The sequence below is a fragment of the Pyxicephalus adspersus genome, chromosome W, assembly GCF_032062135.1.
Source record: "Pyxicephalus adspersus chromosome W, UCB_Pads_2.0, whole genome shotgun sequence".
Taxonomy (NCBI): Eukaryota; Metazoa; Chordata; class Amphibia; order Anura; family Pyxicephalidae; genus Pyxicephalus; species Pyxicephalus adspersus.
The window spans coordinates 7,617,994-7,638,168 of NC_092870.1; the positions used below are offsets into that span (position 1 = coordinate 7,617,994).

The 20,175-nt window shown below is 39.3% G+C and overlaps 1 pseudogene; it reads left to right on the top strand.

Annotated features, from left to right (window-relative positions):
• The window catches only part of LOC140342907 (ubiquitin carboxyl-terminal hydrolase 12-like), a 99,461-nt pseudogene extending 84,045 nt beyond the window's left edge, over window positions 1–15,416 (top strand).
• Window positions 15,417–20,175: the final 4,759 nt, after the last annotated feature.

The window sequence follows — 20,175 nt, forward strand, 5'->3', positions numbered from 1 at the left end:
TGGGCAAAGCATATTTCCTAATAATTTTTATCTATTGGAATTTTTTCCAAGAAATGTTCATTTATGCACTCCTGTAGGAAGCATAATTATGTATTGGACATCACTTTAAGTCAATGTTTTTCAGACACTTCATCCCTATTGCTGTTTATTTTTAGCAGTAAAAGGTTGTGATTCCAGTCTGTAAATCCAGGTTCCTTTAATCATTTAACATGACGGCTCTCAGCTGTAGAAAGGTGCCACTACTAAAGCAGTCATTCTCTGCAACTGCAGCAAAACTTTAAAGCCAAAATTAAACAAGGCAAAATCTCAAAGCAATCATGTTGATTAGTGAAAATTATAGCTATTGGCTTTTGATTTAAACCTTTCAAATTCAGAAACCCATTGTGTAGCTGTGTTTGGCTGTAGCTGTGCACCTGTCTATACAGACTTTTAGGACCTCTTGTGCCTTTTAGTATTTTGTTAACAGATTGCTCACCACCTACTTCCTGTGAAGTTCCACCTCCTTGTGTAGACTCGAGGTGTGTACTGGAATTAAAGAGAACTGAGCCACAGCCGTCCTTGTGTCTCTCCTGTCATTTTGTTAAGCCAATCGTGCAAACTAATGAGGATGAACCCCCCCCCCCCCATAACCATTTTTATGCAAGAAATATTTTTTGTTAAAAAAAACATTTTTCATTTTTGTTACAGTATTTAGGTATGCAAATAGAGAAAGAGGAACATAAAAAAAAATAACAATATGAAACAAAGTTATGTGGCTTGCTAGTCTGTTCAAACAGGTATAGCAAGTAAAATAAGGAAAGGACCTGATTTGGAGTGAGAAAGAGTTCCTGTACATTGGGCATTAATCTAGAGGACGCTTCAGTTTCATATGTTACTTACAGCAGCTGGAATGATTTTGCTTTGTTATGCAATTACTTGGTATATGTTGTGGACCTCAAAATATGTAACTCTCATTTTGAGGGGAGTTATGTTGCATGTATCACAATATGTCTCAATAATTTCTTTATGTCTAATATTTACGGTTGCCCAAAATACAGAGCATGCGTATGGTGGGAACCAAACTTTTTAAAGTTAGTGTTGTTTTAAGTCCTTTTTCCAGGTTAAAGATTGAAATGATTGTCTTTTTTTTTTTGTTATTGTTCTTCATAGTTTGGCAACACCTGCTACTGCAACTCTGTTCTACAAGCACTTTATTTTTGTCGCCGGTTTCGGGAGAATGTTCTGGCATACAAGGTCCAGCCACGGAAGAAGGAAAACTTGCTCACGTGTTTGGCCGATCTTTTTAACAGCATTGCAATGCAAAAGAAGAAAGTGGGGGTTATACCCCCTAAGAAATTCATCTCCAAGCTGAGGAAAGAGAATGGTATGCAGATAATGACACACAAGTGCTGCCTCATGTTTAACAAACAGAAAATGGATGCAAGACGAATAATGGAATAGTTCAGAATTGTAACCTGTTCTTTGGTTATTACACTACAGAAGAACAGAATTAGGTCAATGAAAATACTTAGCACCACATTTTTCACTTGGATATTTTGCCAGTGTCTACTGTGGTCAACTGGACATTGCCCTGTTTGTTTGTCTTTACAGTACAATTATTGTGTAGCTCAGCGCTCCAAAGACCTCTCTTACTAGCAAGACACCTGATTTACACAAGTTTATTAGTGTGTGTGTCAGAAATGCAACTTAGCTACTTGTCTGAGGCTTTGTGGGATAGATGCAGGAAACGCCAGGTAGAGGAGAGTACTAACTTGATAATGTCATGTAGAGGAGAGTTAGTCCTCCTGGAACACAGGACGTAGTGTGAGTGTTGTGATGAACACCTTATGTCACTTGAAAATAATACACAAATGGGTATTTCCATAACATCAGGTTATCAGCACTTTGGAGGCTTTGAGCACTGCAGCTACTTTTGGATGAAGTAGAGTATGACAAAGACTCCTTTCCATTCTCATAAGACAGAATAGTAATAACTAAAGAAGTGACCCTGGAAATGTTAGTAAATTTTTAAAAGTGGCCTACCTTTTTAAAGATCTATGTGGTGGTGGGGGCGGGGGGGATGGAGACAACATGCAGGCATTTTTTCTTGTGAGAGTTCAGGAGGGAGGGGGTAGGGTAGCATCTATTTAAGGTAAGTACAGCTTTAGAACATTTTCACCCACAGGTTGACTATAAATTCATCCTTTCTAAGTTTTCTTCTGCAATCTATTTCTGTACTCTGTATTTAAACTATTTCCTCTTTTATTTGACCCATTTCTTTCATGACTCATATTTTCTCCCCATGATTTTAGTACCAACTACCTGTTTATGCTGTAATCACTGGCAATGTATAGAAACTTGTTTTCACTTACAACTGATTACCTCCTAGCATTCTAAATATCTTCAAGTCTCTAGGGTACACTGTAGTTCTCTAGTATTTTGCAAGGAATGTCACTAGAACATAAATTTCTTCATTAGAAAAACATAATTTCTTTATTTGGGCATAGCATTAATTACCTATATCGGTACAATGTTCATGAACTTGTGCTTATTACTTTATCAAGGCAGTGTAATGTGTTCGAATAAGTAATCCCCCAAAAGGCGCATATATATAAAAAAAAGAGTTTCGTCCATTTCTGACATGGCGTGTGATCTTAAATACTTTTACATCAGGTTTACAATGATCTTCTTTTTTTTGTACATTAGTAAAGTTTCTAAATTGTGCGATCTATTGTGTGTGCTTCTAGCACCTGCTATCCTAGTGGCGGCATTGCACGCATTTCCATAGTTTTGTTGCCACTAGGATTTTCTAATTTAGATTGTTTAGCTTTTTAATAAGAATACCTTCACATGATAGATTTCACATATTTTAAAGTTGAACGCCAGACAGATTGCGGTATACAGAAATGAGATTTAAAGGATTGGACTACCTAGCAAAGAATATGTAATCCCCCCCGTCTTCTGGCCCATGCACCCTTGCCAGTTCCTAGACCGTCCTGCATTGGACTTTTCAGTAAAAGAGAACCTATACTGGGAGAAATTCGGAGGCAGGCATAGGTGACGTTCTTGGGTCAATCTTTTTATGTTGGCGGCCTGGCTGGTCTCTTCTGGAGAACTATCACCCCGTTAGGATATCGCTCCCTTTTTTGGTCCAGCTATTAAAGGAGTAACAGCGTATTGCTTGCTGTTTATATTTCAAACTTTTTATTAATTTTTAAAACCATAATGACATTTAACAATACACTCTCTTCATCATAAGTTGTGCCCTGTGTGGGCATACATATTCTTCCATATACAGGAAACTGAAAACCGATTTCACATCTGGGAAGTGAAGAGCTGGTGCGGTGTGCCATCCTGAGTTCACGTTTATATATCTGCTACTAAGATAAGTTCTGAGTTCCTGTTTATTTATCTGCTAGTAAGATAAGTTGAATTTCTTTTGGTGTTTAGGTGTTTTGTGGTTCTTTTGTTGTTTACTAGGCCTCAGGGAGACACTGGGTCGTTCATCAGGGAAGGAACCAGTAGTCTCAAGCCCGACACCACTCCTAGGGCTATACAGGGCTAGTAGGGACTAGGTTCCTGTGTATGAGTATTCCCACCATCATAGGGTTAGGTTAGGGTGTCTGCAGGTGGTGACCAATCCCTTTTCCCTAGTCATTGGAGGCCTAGTCCCTTGTATTTATCCTTCTGTTTCCCTCCCCTCCCTGTTGTCCGTGACACTAACCTAGCCCTAACTCCTGACAGTATGAATATCCCCTGATGGTGGGAATACTCATACACGGGAACCTAGGCCCTAGTAACCCTGAATAGCCCTAGGAGTAGTGACTGGGCTTGAGACTACTGGTTCCTTCCCTGATGAAAGAATCTGTGTCTCCCTGAGGCCTAGTAACAACTAAAGAACAAAAACACCAAAAGTAGTTCAACTTTTAGAAAACAAATAGAGAAGCAGGAACCCTGAAGAGTACAACACACCAGCTCTTCACATCCCAGAAGTGAATATCAACCACATAGCATGAAGTGTAAGGCCAGACTAAATAGAGGAGCAGTAATGACCACCAGCTGCAGCTAATACAAGGGGTGTGGTCATTACAAACAACAACACAGAAACAAGTAAAAACAATCAGACTGTCAGATAACCTCACGTGTAGCTTGTCTCACAGATCTTCTAACCTCAGTCACGGAAGGGACCGTGACATTTGGGCTGCTATGTAGTAGTGTTTTAAAGTAAGGTACCCCCAGACCGCCTTGAGTTTTATTTACTGGTTTTATAATATTATATTATTATACTATATATTTATTATATTAAGAGGCTATACATTTTAGTACTTGCAGATATAATGAGGATCAGGAGCAATTTTACTTAAAATATATGGCACATCATTTGCATAAATGTTAATTAAACTTGGCATATAGCTGTAAAATAGTTAGTAAATAAATGTAGTGTAGACAGGTGTGTGAAGCATGCATGGGGTGGTAAACACCTCTGCTTTCTTACAACATTCTCAGTTTGCAGGGGACGTGTGTGTGTGTATGTGTGTGTGTATGTGTGTGTGTGTGTGTGTATATGTGTGTGTGTGTGTGTATGTGTGTGTGTGTGTGTGTGTGTGTGTATGTATATATATATATATATATATATATATATATATATATATATATATATATATATTATATAATTAGAATGTAATCTTACTGTATAACCCTCATTTAATTAAATCAGCACTAAGCAAATTATAAAAAGTATAATCCAGATTACATAGATGTATACATTTTAGGCTGCAGAATAGCTCAGATGAGCTTCATACCAGTGACAACTCTGCAGTGGGCTTAATTAATACAGCAGTGAACTATTTTATCATGACTGTTATCTGTGAAATTAGGGAAAATTGTTGTCATACTTAACCGTAATTTTCCTTTCCTGGCAACTCCTCCTGACAGCTCACCTATGGGTCAACTCCGCCCTGTTTGACCCCCCAGGACCACTATCCAAAATAAAAAGCCCTTACCTCCTAGCCTCCCTGTTCAGTATCAAGCCTTGCGACAGGACAAAAGAGAGGGAGGGAACTGTGCTGTCAGGAGGAGTTGCCAGGAAAAGGAAAATTATGGGTAAGTATGACAACAATTTTCCCTATTTCTGGCACTCCTCCTAACAGTGCACCTAAGGGATGTAGCAAGCAAAAAAAAAATTCTGAAGGGAGGGCTAAAAACACACAACTCCAGATATTAATATTGCTACAAAAAGGAAATTCTTTTATTTATCATTTAAACTTTCTGTAAAGCTTTAGTTTTTATTATTTATTTATATTAAGAGTTTATTATTGATGAGCCAAATGTTGCGTCTGTGTCTGAGAAGACATTTAATTTAAAATGTCTAATGAACGTATTGGGCCACTTCCAGCTGGCTGCTTTGCAAATTGTTTCCACTGGAACTTTTGCATAGGCAGCCTATGATGTCGACTTGCCTCTCACTGAGTGGGGCCTGATTTCTTGTGGTAGAGTTAAGCCCATAAGGGAGTAAGCCCATTTGATTATTTCCAGAAAGAAATGATTCTTGCAGGAGCCGCCTCACCTCCTTAGGTCCGCTGGGATTTACGAACAAATTATCCGCTTTTCTGAAACTCTGTGTTCTCTGTAAATAGGTGGATATTATCCGAACCATATCCAACTTTTCTGACTCGTCTACCCCCTTCCTGAATTTCTGCTTGTGTTTCATTCATTGCCGGTAATACTGCTTCCCAGTTTGGATGAAACGCTGATGAAACCTTGGGAAGGGATTGTGGAGAGGGACGTAAACATACTCTTTCTGAAGATACAGGCCAATATAGGGTTCTCGACTCAACAGCGATTGAAACTCTGAGACTCTTTGAGTGGATGTAATTGCGGTCAGAATAAGTGTTTCCCACATTAATTTTTCCATGGAACGCACGTCTTGGTTTTGACTCTGCATTTGTCTTGCCTATGACGGCTTGTTAGGCCTGCAGAGCCCATTTACCCTTTGATGGTTCTCTGATGAACACCACTGACTCCTTAGACCCTACTTTAAGCCACACCTTTCTCAAGTTGTTCTACAGAGCACCTACTACCTGGCCAAGCCTGGCTATATGAAGTTCTGAGCCCTGTGCATGACATTAATAATGTTAAAAGGCTCTTAAAGATTGTTTCAGCATATCTAGAAGAAACAGTGTTTTTGTATCTTTGTTTTCATTTCAGTTTGCCTAAGTAAAAAGACAGATGTAACTATATTCCAACATTAACGATCACCTATCATCTGTTGTCAGCACAATTCCTTGGGGCAAATGCCTTCTATTTATTTAAAAATCCTTATAGAACTTTTAAAATATACATTATAATTTTTAACTAGTAGCTTTAGAATTTTTAGTAGGTTTATACATTCATCTAAAATCACAATAATCTTTACTGTTTATAAATAAAATCTTTCCTTTGAAAGGGATTTGAACGCAGCGATAGCAATTTGGAGTCCTTTGTGTAATCGAGCGATAGTGATTCACCAGGAAATTTGGAGAGCGAAAGTGAACTGAGCAACGATTCTGGACCTGAGGTCAGTGGTGTGCGCACATGGTGTCCTATTGACCTTGATGCAGACCAGGCAGCACCGCCAAGATTTCCATTGTCAAAGAGGGCACGATTTGGCGTGAAGACCTATATGCTGTGTGAATCCTCATCTGGCTACATCTGGAATACAGTACTGTACACTGGAAAAGAGACACAGTTCAACCCCAGATACAGCCATTATGGATTGGCAACATCTTCAGTGCTATCATTCATTGAGCCATTGCTAGATCAGGGTTATTGTGTCACAACTGACAATTTTTACACCTCTCGTGACCTTTGAGTTCCTTCTGCGACACAGAACAGATGCCTATGGAACCGTTAGGGCTAACCGACGCAACCTGCCAGCACTGTTTGCAAAAGGGAAGCTGAAGACAGGAGAAATTGTTGCCTGGCAGAAAGGCAAAATGATGGCCCTAAGATGGCGTGACAAGAAAGATGTGTGCCTGATGAGTACTGTCCATGATGCCTCACCATTCTGGTACACACAAAATCTGGGAAGGAAGTGATGAAGCCACAGGTGGTGATTGACTACAACAACACCATGGGAGGTGTCGACAGAGCTGACCAAGCCATGACATTCTACCCAGCAATGAGGAAACAGCAAAGTAAGTATTACAAGAAGATTTTCAGAGATCTTGTTGAGCAGTGCCTATGAAATGCCTACGTTCTGTACAAAAAAAATAGTCAGAGGCCTGTGAATCATTCAGACTTCATTTTGCAAGTTTCCGAATCCATAGTCAAGAACAACCAAACGCCATCAGTGGCTATGAATAGACCTGGACGTCGTGCTTCAACCCAGAACGCCTGACAGGTCGTCACTTCGTGGAATACATCCCACCAACCCTGAAAAAGGCAGCACCTACAAGGATGTGCATGGTATTTGATAAAAGTTAATCCTAAGAATTACGGGCCGACAATATAAACAAAAATTTCTATGCAAAAAAAATAGGATCACTTTTTGCATCAAAAAACTGACAGAATTAGAACGCTAGGGGGGTTAAAAAGCTGAAAATAAACTCATGGACATCACCAGATGCTGGGTTTCCTTCTTTTTAATGCTCTGCCAGGGCGTTACTGCAGCGGCTTTCAGTTGCTGTTTGTTTGTGGGCCTTTCTGTCCGAAGTTTAGTCTTCAACAAGTGAAATGCATGCTCAATTGGGTTCAGATCAGGTGACGGACTTGACCATTAAAGAATATTCCACTTCTTTTCTTTAATAAACTCCTGGGTTGCTTTGGCTGTATGTTTTGGATCATTGTCCATCTGTATTATGAAACGCCTCCCAATCAATGTTGATTGCATTTAGCTGGATTTGAGCAGACAGTATGCCTCTGAACACCTCAGAATTCATTCAGCTGCTTCTGTGTCACATCATGGATAAACACTAGTGTCCCAGTGCCATGGCAGCCATGCACGCCCAAGCCATCACACTGCCTCCGGCTTTAGTTCCCCACATTTTTATGCAATCTTTTTGTTCAACCCACTGAATTAAAGCTGAAAGTCTGCAGTTCAACTGCAACCGAGTTGTTTCATTCGAAATGAAATTGATATTAGAAAAAAGTTGTGTCTGTCCAAATGTTTAATTTAAATTTAGGTATGGTAACATCAGGTAAGCTGTCTTTGAAAATAAGCTGATCAGAAAGCTAAAAATTCATGGAAAAGGAATGCTATTGGTGGGTATATAATAGTTAAAAAAAAAAAAAATAAAAGTTATTTCTGTTTTGTGAAAAATAAGTACTTTTCATGGGATATTTATATAAAATTATAGATTGAAAATCCTTCTTCAAATTTGGTGGTTATAGGGAATGAGTAGCAGAAATACATAAAATCAGTTAATTTTGAAATAGGAAATATTGAACATAAAATGTTCTAATATTTCCTAAATTCCTCAAATAACCAAAAAAGAACCCTGAAATCATCTACAGTGGAGGGGTGCTTGTTTGAGACTAAGTTTGGTTTGCAGCTAAGGCTGCATACACACATTTAACTTTTGTGATAGTGCTGTTTGGTTCTATGGAGCGGGGAGGGGGGGAGAGAAGTGTCATATCTATGTATACAGATTTTTTGTCGGGGGCAATTACACAGTGTGTATTTTTATGTATGTATTGATGCAATATTTTTTTAGGCTTTCTTGTGTTTTATACATCGCCGGTACAATGCATAATCAGGTTAGTGTCACCATTGCTCCCCATGGGTGCTTCTCGTGTTACCTGCTTGCTCATGAAACAATGTAAGAGCATAATTTTGGAAACGCAGTGAAGCCTTGTTGGCTTTTGTGTATCCCCTACCGTCATATATCTGTGCTGGGGAGGACTGTGGGAAAACAGCTAGCTTATAAATACCTTAATTAATGTTTGACTTTGCTTTGTATATTGCCACAAACATTAGAGTTAGATGCACTGGCAGCATTGCTAGCAGAGTGCTTCATTGCACAGCGTAGTCAGTATAATGCTGGGAGCTTGTTTTAAGCTGCAGATTGATTACCTTTTATCTGTGTGATGCAACGTCTTTATTGCCTAATCGGCAAGCTGTTTGGAGGAGCTTAGATTGAATAATAATAATAATGCATCCAGTGTGATAGGATCCTAATTTCTGTGTCTGTGTTGCTCAAAGCAATCTGTCCAAGTTTAAAAACTGACATTTTTAACCTTGAAAGGTTAAAGGTTTCAGTAAAGTGAAAGTAATGCTCAGGTTTTCTCTTTAAGGCTTAGTCTACATGGACTGTTTCCCAAGCGTTTAACCTGAGGCTTTTAAAGCCCATGTTTGAAGTCCCCATGCATTCCAATGGGCTAATCTACACCAGGACATTTCCTTTAGGCATGTTTTGAGCATTATTTTAAACGTTGCTTGCAACATTTAAACTTGCTACGCATGAAAACGCTTCCATTGAACTATATGGAGGCTTTTTCAAGCGTTTTTAAGCTTTTATGAAAGTTTCCATTGAAAACAATGAGGGCTTTTATAAACATTTTTAGCAGGACTTTGGACTCTGGAAGTCCCCTTTAATAAGGAGACTTCGAGATCTCCACCACCCCACCCTGGGGAATGAGTACAGGGGTACACAAAACCCCTTACTCATTCCCTGAAAGGGTTAAAATGTGTAATAAAAATAGGACGAGGCTTTAATGTTAAATTATTTTATTAAATGTGTGTGTGTTTGTGTAACTAAACAAGCATCTCCATTCACCCCTAGTGCTCTGTGATTGGCTGAGAAATAGGAAACCCTGATGACAGCTCAAGCATCATCAGGATTTCCCTTTCCTCAGCCAATCGGGGAGCAGAGCAGTCAGCAGAGCTCTACTATGCTGACAGCTCCGCTCCCCTGATTACTCCCGCAGCCCTAGAGGAGCTGTTACATGTTTTCTTTATCTGTATTACATGTCACATCGGGGTTTCCTATTTCTCAGCCAATCACAGACACTAGAGATGGATGGGCACAAGTCTCCCATTCATGTCTAGTGCTGAATGGCTGAGAAACGTAAAACCTCAGCCAATCACAGAACACTAGGGGTGAATGGAGAGGCTTGTCTTTATTTAACCCCTAGTGCCCTGCGATCCCTCACTGTCAGGAGGATTCCCAGGGCTATGTTCATTGCAGCCCTAAAATCATCCTGTCATTGGGATAACCTGTAAAAAAAAAAAAAAGTTTAATTACACAAACACACACATTTAATAAAATAATTTAACATTAAAGCCTTGTCTAATTTTTTTTTACACAGATTTTAAACCTTTTAGGGAATGAGTAAAGGGTTTTATGTACCCCAGTACTCATTCCCTGTAAGGGTTAAAAGAAAAACTTTTATAAACGCCTATGTAAAATCGCGGCAATTCGCAGTAAAACGTGTCATAGGCGTTTATAAAAGTTTTTTAGCGTTTTAAGGATAAGCTTTAAAACGCTTGTAAAAGTGCATAAAAACACATATAAACGTGGTAGGAATTTTTGGTTGGTCCAAGGAAGTCCTTCACCTCAGCTCAATTAACTCAGTACTCAGTACTGTACAGTTGCTGCTGAAACTACTGCTAAACTCAGTTCTGCCGTTTTCTTGATTCTTTTAGAGAAAATGTAATTTGGTAGCACTCTTTTACAGTTCTATAAGGGAGCCCTGGTTGATAAAATAGTGGCATGTGTATCAGAGGACACCTTACAGTGTAACTATAGTCAAGAGAATTCGGGGCATAATCAACAATCATTACTGCTATCACATGCTCTGGTTAGCCCTTGGTGTAAAAGCATTGTGCAGGTGACAGGTTCTCCTTAAAGAGACATCAGGGAGTGTGCTGGACCTATCTGCACTGCACTTCATTGCAGCTGTCTGTGTACAAATGGTGATCTTCTAGTCCCTATTCCATCCAGTATCGGTTTGAGAATGACAACTATGAATTGGAAGTGCTCAAAGCTAATTGTTTCTGGTGACATTCACTGTTTTCCTGGCATTCTGCACCTTGACACCTACCATGATAATCCTGAATCACCTTTGCTCAAAACATATTAGAAACAAGGGGAGAATGAGTGGCTAAAAAGCTTTACCCAACAACCTGTGATCTCTGCTTACTTTTTAGAGATCCATAACTAGGCAGGGACTGCATGCACACAGGTAAATTAAATTGGTTTGTGCACTTCTTCCACTGTGATTGGCATTCCTGGAGATGCTCATGAAAGTGAACCTATGTTTTAACAATGCAGGGAAAAAAACGCTGATTCACTTGTTTGCCATTCACTTGCCATCACCAGAGATACATAAGGCAGAGGAACTTACATACATATGAGTGTACAGAGGGAGTAAAGCTATAAGGGTATAACATGAAGGATGCAGAAACTCAAATAGCGTACAATCTTTTGGGCTAAGGATTGGAAGAGCTTATAGAAGAGTTTATTTTAGACTGTAAGAATACAGAAGAGCTTACAGTATATTGGGGTTGAGAGCACAGAGAAGGTGGACAAATTTAGGGTAATTGAGCGACAATCTTTGTCACTCTTTATTATATAATCTATATGATCATTAAACAATATTATAATTGTATTGTAAAATATATTGACATATTTCCTAAAAATTTTTAGACTGGGGTAAGGGCAAATTGTTACGTCGCAAAATGATCAGCTGCTGCTGCAACTCAAGAATTCACAGTAAGAAGCGAGCTGGGGGATTGGTAAATGGGTACAAATATCTCCTTAGAAGTCAAATCCCTTGAAAGCATTGTCAGGAGTCTGAAAGAGTAGTTGAAAAAAAGACTCTGAGGAGAAAACGATTAGTGGAGGTGGTTAAAAAGAGAAAGTACAGGAACCAGCTAGTCACCAGAGTGGTGTGATTACACGGTTATGAGTCACAAATAACATTGCTGCAGTTTGTGTTATGTACAAAACACTCACCTCCATAACTTCCTGGGCATGAAGTCCTTATCGAGTCAATAGACTCTAGTAAGAAACTGACATCACATTATCTTTAATTCAAGTTATTGTAAAGCTTGATAGACAAAGTTCTGGGGGATTGTTTGCAGTTTATGACCTTAAAGTTGTGTTTCTGCAGGGGATTCAGCAACACAGAAACACTATGCAGTGAATACAAGTATTACTGTGAGCAATGTCGAAGCAAACGGGAAGGACAGAAAAGGTACGTTTGGACATTAAATTATGAAATAAATGTTAAATGGAGAAGTATACTATGGGCAGGAACAATATTGTCATGATCCTGAGGGTATCCCGCTTAATGTCATACAAATCTGCTCACTGACTCACCCATATTCTATTTTTTATGAATCGTGCTTCTCTATCTTCTAGATTTTGTTAAGCCACCCAGTTACCTTACTTAACTTTTGGCTGCTCCACAAAGTATTCCTCTTAGTAGAGTTTGTTATAAAACTATCAGCTGTCTAAACCATGTCAGAAGCATTCTTTTCCACTTTAGCTGTTCCTATCATCCTCACGGAGTGCAGTTTATTCCCCATAAAAAGAGCCAACTGCTAATAATATTTATCTTTTGTTAGGATGAGAGTGAAGAAGTTGCCGACGATTTTAGCCCTGCACTTGAAAAGGTTTAAATACATGGACCAGTTACACCGATATACTAAACTTTCCTATCGCGTTTTCATATAGTGTTTTCATTGGAGCTTCGGCTTTTCAACACTTCGGGGGATGCCACAAATCCAGACCGAATGTATGACCTGGTAGCTGTAGTAGTTGACTGTGGCAGGTATGGATTACAAGCTTTAAAACCGAACACACACAGTATAGAATGCTAGTTGTCTATTTTTAGCTTCAGTCTTATAAGTCTCTAACCCCAAAGAATCATACAGTTATTAAAGCCAGAAGAAAATAAAGAACTTCTGAAATCTGACTTGTGTAGGGACAATGGCTCTGAAAGTACTTGTTTGCTTTTAGCCGATTATGAATCTGATTACAAGTGTTTGTAAGATTTCTTATCCTTATTTTCTTTCAATCCAAAACAGTGGGCCAAACCGCGGACACTACATCACCATTGTAAAGAGTCATGGGTTTTGGCTGCTGTTTGATGACGACATTGTAGAGGTTGGTTTATTTTCCTTTTTTAAAAAAATTAAAAGGTTTGTCTATGAGATGCACAGTTTTGATAGCCTTTTTTTCACATTCCAATCTATAGTATTGACTTGAATACATGGGTGTCCAAGACATACCTACCTAGTTCACAGCTAAATAGGGGCATTATAGATTAGTGAGATATTAAAGGAAGATATTGTCACACCTACCTGTTCCTCACTATAGCACAGGCATCTCTCTCCTGCGCATGCTTGCAGTTCTGATGCTGGGCGTGCCTCTGTTTTCAAGCTTTATCAACTCCGTCCAATCCGCTGGCCAATCAGGAAATAGCCTCTTGAACAGCCCTGGCTATTTAGCTAGCTCACAAACTGTATTTTTTGTTTGTGCAACAAGTCTATCCTAAGTGGCTCGAGCTCCCTAGTTCTGTGATATAGTTCCTGTACACCTGTTGCTTAATCCAGTGTTTCCTGTGTCCAGCTCCTGTGTAAGCAACCCTTCGTTGTCCAGTTTGTTGGTTCCCAGCCAACTTCCCTGTGCTGTTCCAGTGTTCCTGTCTGCCTGTGGATATCCCTGCATCACCTGTACCTCCTGCTATTTCCAGTGTCTCCTGTGTTCCCTGTGCCCGCAGTGGCATTTCTGTCGGTCTCCTGGATCACTGGCTATTGACCCCTGGCGTGTGACCTGACCTCTCTTGCTTGCTACCTGTCTTGACCTCGGCTTTCCTTGACTACCCTTCTGCCTAGTGATTTGGTACCGTGCTTTGCCCACCTTGGTGTGCCCAAGGACCGGAACCTGGCAGTAACCACCAGCAACCGCAACATCCTCACCATCAGAGGCTCTAGAGAAAACCTGGTTACAGCTTAGGCTCTGCGCCTTGGCCCTTCTCAGGGCTCACACCACCTCCGTGCAAGCCATAGCGCCCTCTAGTGGTCCTGTCTCTCTGAGCGTGACAGATATATAAAAAAGATATATAAAGTGTACCCAAACTCAGATTTTTTTAAATAAAAGGCTTGTCTACCCTTTTATGTAAAGTTAAAATTTTAAGTGCAACCCTTGATCTGCGGGATTGAAGGTAACTGTGATTTTATTGTTTTGGGTTTACTTCTGCTTTTAACTATACAGACATGTTTTTGTTTACTATGTTCTTGTTTGAGTCGAGAGTTTTTTTTTCCTCCCTCTCTCTCACAGAAAATTGATGCCCAAGCCATTGAAGACTTCTTTGGTTTAACATCAGACATTTCCAAAAATTCAGAGTCAGGATATATTCTGTTTTACCAGTCCAGAGATTGAGAGTCATAATGAGAATTGAGAAAAGCCAGGTTCTTAAGAAGGGTAAACTGTTGCACAGTGAAAGAGGGATGAAAGTCTGACAACAGAAACCTAAGGAACTGTGTTACTGCCACTTCAGATACCTGCTTTACAGTAATTAGAAGAATGAATTTGATTCCAATTCCCCCCGACATTTGGATAGCCACACAAGTCAGATCTTTAGTATATCTTCTTCTGATCATGTGCAAGATTTTCCTATCACCCCAAAGCATCAGAACCTTCCAAATTTAGACTTAGAAAAAACTTGGTTGGCATTATCCTGTAATAAAGTTCCTCGAAATGGCAAACTCAATCATTGGGAATAACAATTCACCCATGCAATGATAATAACTATCTGTAAAACAGGACAGCTGGGGTCTGGTGCTCAGTACATTCACAGTGCAAGGTTCTATATTTTAGAAAAAGTGATGTATTCCAAACCAACTTGGTTCTGTTTTATATCAAGTCAAATGATTCCGCTCCATATGTCTGCTGTAACACTCCTTGTGGTGAGTGTTAAGAGGCTGCTGTTCTGCACGCTAAATAATGGGATCATTAATTCTTTCCTTTTTTTTTTTTCTATTTTTTTATTAAATTTTCTTTTAGTATATATTTTGAATTTAGCACCTTTTTGTGACTTAAGTCATCCTCTTAAGAAATTTCTGCATAATTGGACATAAACTGCCAAGGCTGCAAAGAAATTTTAGCATTTGAGCACAAGGGAATTGATCGGGTAGAAAAATTCTGACCTTAATTAACTCTATGATTTTATTCAGTTGTGTTAATCTAAACTTGTTATGAAAAGTATCAATTGATGGGTAATGTAAGAAGTTCCAGATCTGTGCAGATTTTGCAGCCTTGGTTTATAAATTACTAGCCAAGGGAACGGACAACAGGATCAAAACCAATGAATAAAGCTAATTATTTATCTATGTTGTAGGGTTTAAAATATGAACTTGTCAAATGTATACAATATTTTACCTTTTTCATTTTCCAAAGATAAAAAACATGCCTGGGAAGTTGTTATATACTTACACTATCTTATCAAATGTTTGTATACCTGTGACCATTACACCTATATGACATCCCATTTCATTGCCAAGGGCATTACTAAGGAGCCCCCCCCCCCCCCCCCCCCCTCCCAACAACTTTAAACAACTTTGCTATTAAAATAGTAAAATAGCCTTCACTCTTCTGGGAAGGCTTTCCAATAGATTTTGGAGTGTGTCTGTTAAAATGTGTGCTAGTTTATTCAGAGTGCTCTGTCAGATACTGATGTTGAATAAGAAGACCTGTGTCACAATTGCTGTTCCAGTTCTTACCAAAGGTTTTTGTGAGGTTGACTGAAAGCCATTTGTATTTCTTCACACCAAACTATTTAAACCACGTCTTCTTTATATACACCTCAGCAGTCATGCTGGAACACGACTTCTCCAACATGTCACCAAATATTGGAAGCACATAATAGTCTAAAATGCCCTTGCATTCTGTATCATTAACCATATCCTACATTGGAAATGCCTGGATAATATAAAGGTGTCCACACACCCAAAAGTAGCATGAGAAGAGGCACACCCAGTACTTTAAAGTGTAGGCAAACAGCTGAATACCTAATTAAAATGTTTCTGCCTATAATTGACTCAACTTTCCTAGGATTTGAAATTTTGTTTAACCAGTTTTCTAGACACTTCTGCCAAAGTGTCAAGGTCTTGACCATTTATTCCTCTCAGTATTGGTCAGTTTAATACAGCCTGGTCAAGACCTATTAGCTAGCAAGGGAACATTAGCTCTCTGTTGAGATCACATCTGTGTTCTTTCCTCCAATCTGCAAGTTTAATTTGTTGTATTTTCAGCCCTGTGCAATGTAGTAAAGCCTGATTGGTTGCCAGTTCTGTTGCTTTCTCTCACATTCTGAATGCTGATATACAGAGGATTTCAGAAAGCTAGTACAAAAAGAGCCCGTGTAACACATCCTACTATGGGATATACAGTTAGGTCCATAAATATTTGGACAGAGACAACTTTTTTCTAATTTTGGTTCTGTACATTACCACAATTCATTTTAAATGAAACAACACAGATGCAGTTGAAGTGCAGACTTCCAGCTTTAATTCAGTGGGTTGAACCAAAAGATTGCATAAAATGTGAGGAACTAAAGCCTTTTATTTATACAATTACTTCATTTCAGGGGCTCAAAAGTAATTGGACAATTGACTCAAAGGCTATTTCATGGGTTGGTGTGGGCAATTCCTTTGTTATGTCATTATCAATTACCAATTGAGCATGCATTTCACTTGTTGAAGACTAAACTTCGGACAGAAAGGCCCACAAACACACAGCAAGTGAAAGCCGCTGCAGTAAAAACCTGGCAGAGCATTAAAAAGAAGGTCCATGAGTTCAAGACTACAGGCTGTCATTGCCAGCAAAGGGTTTTCCACCAAGTATTAGAAATGTACATTTTATTTTCAGCTTTTTAATTTGTCCAATTACTTTTGAGCCCCTAAAATGAAGTCATTGTGTAAATAAAAGGCTTTACTTCCTCACATTTTATGTAATTGTTTTGTTCAACCCACTGAATTAAAGCTGAAGGTCTGCAGTTCAACTGCATCTGAGTTGTTTCATTTAAAATTAATTGTGGTAATGTACAGAACCAAAATTAGAAAAAAATGTCTGTCCAAATATTTATGGACCTAACTGTATAACCTACAGATACTAAAGTTAATGGTTAAAAATGGTTATGACATTTTGCAATAAAAAATTGTATACTTTGATAGGGTGAGTAACCCGGCTTTGAGATTTATCCCCCCCCTCCCCACCTCCTCAGTAGTGTTCCCCTACAAAGTGTCTCATATGTTCTGTTAAAGTAGGGGGGAACTCTTTTCCATAATGTAAAAATGTAGGTATAGTAACATCAGGTAAGCTGTCTTTGAGCATAAGCTGATCAGAATGCTAAAAATTCATGGAAAATGAATGCTATTGGTGGGTATATAATAGTTAAAAAAAAGGTTACTTCTGTTATGTGAAAAATAAAAGTACTTTTCATGGGATGTATATATAAAATTATAGATTGAAAATCCTTCTTCAAATTTGGTGGTTATAGGGAATGACACTAGATGCAGAAGGTATAATGTTTCTAATATTTCCTAAATTCCTCAACCAGAACCCTGAAATCATCCACAGTGGAGGGGTGCTTGTTTGATACTAAGTTTGGTTTGCAGCTAAGGCTGCGTACACTCTTGGGGGCAATTACACAGTGTGGATTTTTCTTTTGTCTCTTGTCCAAATATTTATGGACCTAACTGTATGTCCTATATATAGTGGCATAGTATAGTGTATCTTGGACTGTGAGAAGCTTACACAAGTTGTATCTATCGGTTCTACATACTGCTGCTGCACTTCCCTATAGCAGCTCTTGATTAATCTGTTCCAAGCCAACTGCAGCTGGGTTTTGTGCAGCCTACTAGTGAGGTATGGAGGTAAGAGTAGTATTCACATCCTCCTCAATATGGAAAAGCTAATATACACAAACTTGCGTCTCACAGCCATTGTTGATATTTAAACATGCTTTTGAAATTTAGTTCTGATTTGTTTTACAGCAGGGTGTGAGGGTGTGAATGAAAAAGAGCATGCATCATAAAGCATCCTCTCACTGAACATAGGAAGATGTTTGTTTTACATTGTGGCTATATGGGTTTACAAAAGGCTCTGTTCAAACTGCATTTTGGTGAAGTTAATCATATCTGATATTGTGCAAATTTTAATGATGAGATCTGTGCAGGTATAGTGAAATTGACTATAATGGCATAGATATCTTTTTGTGTAGTACACACATCATTTTTTATATACATTTAAATGCACAGTCTGGCTTGGGACCTAAAGATAATTTAAGCTGATTTTCTACCTTTAGTAAAAAATCCAATCTTCTACTGCACCATTTTGGTTTCTGAGTCCTGCATGGATGTAGGCTATCCAGTATGAAATTCCTGTATACACATTGAAAAAAGGGGTTAATTATTTTACACTCTGTGCTAAAAGCCACCTCTCTGAACAGGAGTTTTAGGTTACTGATAACTATAGACGTTTATAGAATGGTGTTTACAATCAGTAATGGGATAAAATGAGTGGTACGGTCTTGGTATGATGTAACCTTGTATTGCTAATTTCTAATGTCTAACAAGTGGAAAATATCTCAAGTGGTATACTTGTTAATAACTAAGGAACTTGTGATTACCCCTTAAAATTTAAATAGCAACTTCACAACCAATACTTGAAAAGGAGCATAATTTGCTCACTTTATATCATTCATGTAATTTATTCCAAAAAGGACATATATTAGTACTTAGTTACCATTTCCGCATGACATAGGTTGCTCTAGAAATTAAAAGTAGTTCTATTAAGTGTAGATTTTTGTAGCATGTCATAAAGTCCACATGCTACCAAATCCTGGGATGCTTTGATTTGCAATTCCTGCAGGGCAAGATTAGCTGAGGTATGATTAGGTTGCTTGAGCGTCTCTTTTATAACATTACTGTAATGCGCCTGGGCACACAAACCACAACCAACTCCAGATATCCTTCAATCAGGCTTTATTCAATGTCATAAAGCACGACAAGGGTTAAATCCAAACAAGCGACGTACAAGAGGGTAAGGCAAAGACAGGTCAAGAACAATCCGAGGTCAGGGCAGGCACCAGGCAGAATGGTCATTAACAATCCGAGGTCAGGGCAGGCAGAGTTCAAGCAGAGTCAGCTTCAGACCAGTTCACTATGGAGATGACAAAAGCAGATAAACTTAAACCAACACAAGGACGCACCCAAGCACACTGTGTTAACAGAGGCTTATAGCGGGCAATGGTGTACAGGACAGGCTCTCCTTAAATAGCCAGAGTCACCAATGACCTTGCACCACCTGGCGCCGTCTGATAGGAGACTAAGTGAATCCCCTGCGGCCGAATTCAAACTAACTATGTCCCGCCCCGCGGCGAGGCAGCCGAGTGCCACGCCCTCGGGGGGTACAAGAGGGACGCATGGTAGCATGTGCACCTCTTCCCACAGCACCCCTAGGACGTGCACTACTTTGCACATGCAAAGGAGTGCTGAGAGCAGAAGTTTCGGTAACCATGTCCGAAGGGATGCAAGGGATGCCGCCTGGTTGAACAGTAGTTTGGCCAGGACGGATCCCTCCGCCTGCAGAGAGAGACAAGCTGCGAGCAGAGAAGCAGCCTCGGCCATGCTGCCTGCTACAGCGGCGTCTCCCTCTGTGGCTGGGATCCCCAGGGACACCGCGGGCTCGCAGGACGGGTAAGTTCCTTACAATTACCTTGTACAAACAAAAATACAGACACAAATAAGTCACAAATAACCTTCGCCTAAAACTCTTAATACCTTCCTAGCAATGGAAGCAATCACATGAGCAAATTCTGATGCACTGAGCATGTCAACTTAGCCAAAAAAAACTTTAGAGAATGATATAATGGGACAGACTGCCAGAGAATGTTTTCTGTCGGAACCCCAATGCTTCTTTTTAGCAAAGATCTAGTATTTGTCATATGACCATGTTCTCCAGGAAGTTTTTCTGAATTGTTTTGCACTTTGAATCTTTAAAATTTAGTGATACAGACTGAGACATGATTTCCATTATATGCCATATTTATTCAGGCATTTTCTGTCATAAATCAGCTAAAATTGTGCATTTAGTCTCTAGTCCTCCTACTGTATCCATTCCTGTTAATAACACATTGTACAAAGGAACACCATATGCTTTTTTGAAATACAGCAGCCCGGTGGCTCAGGGGTTAGCACTCCGGCCT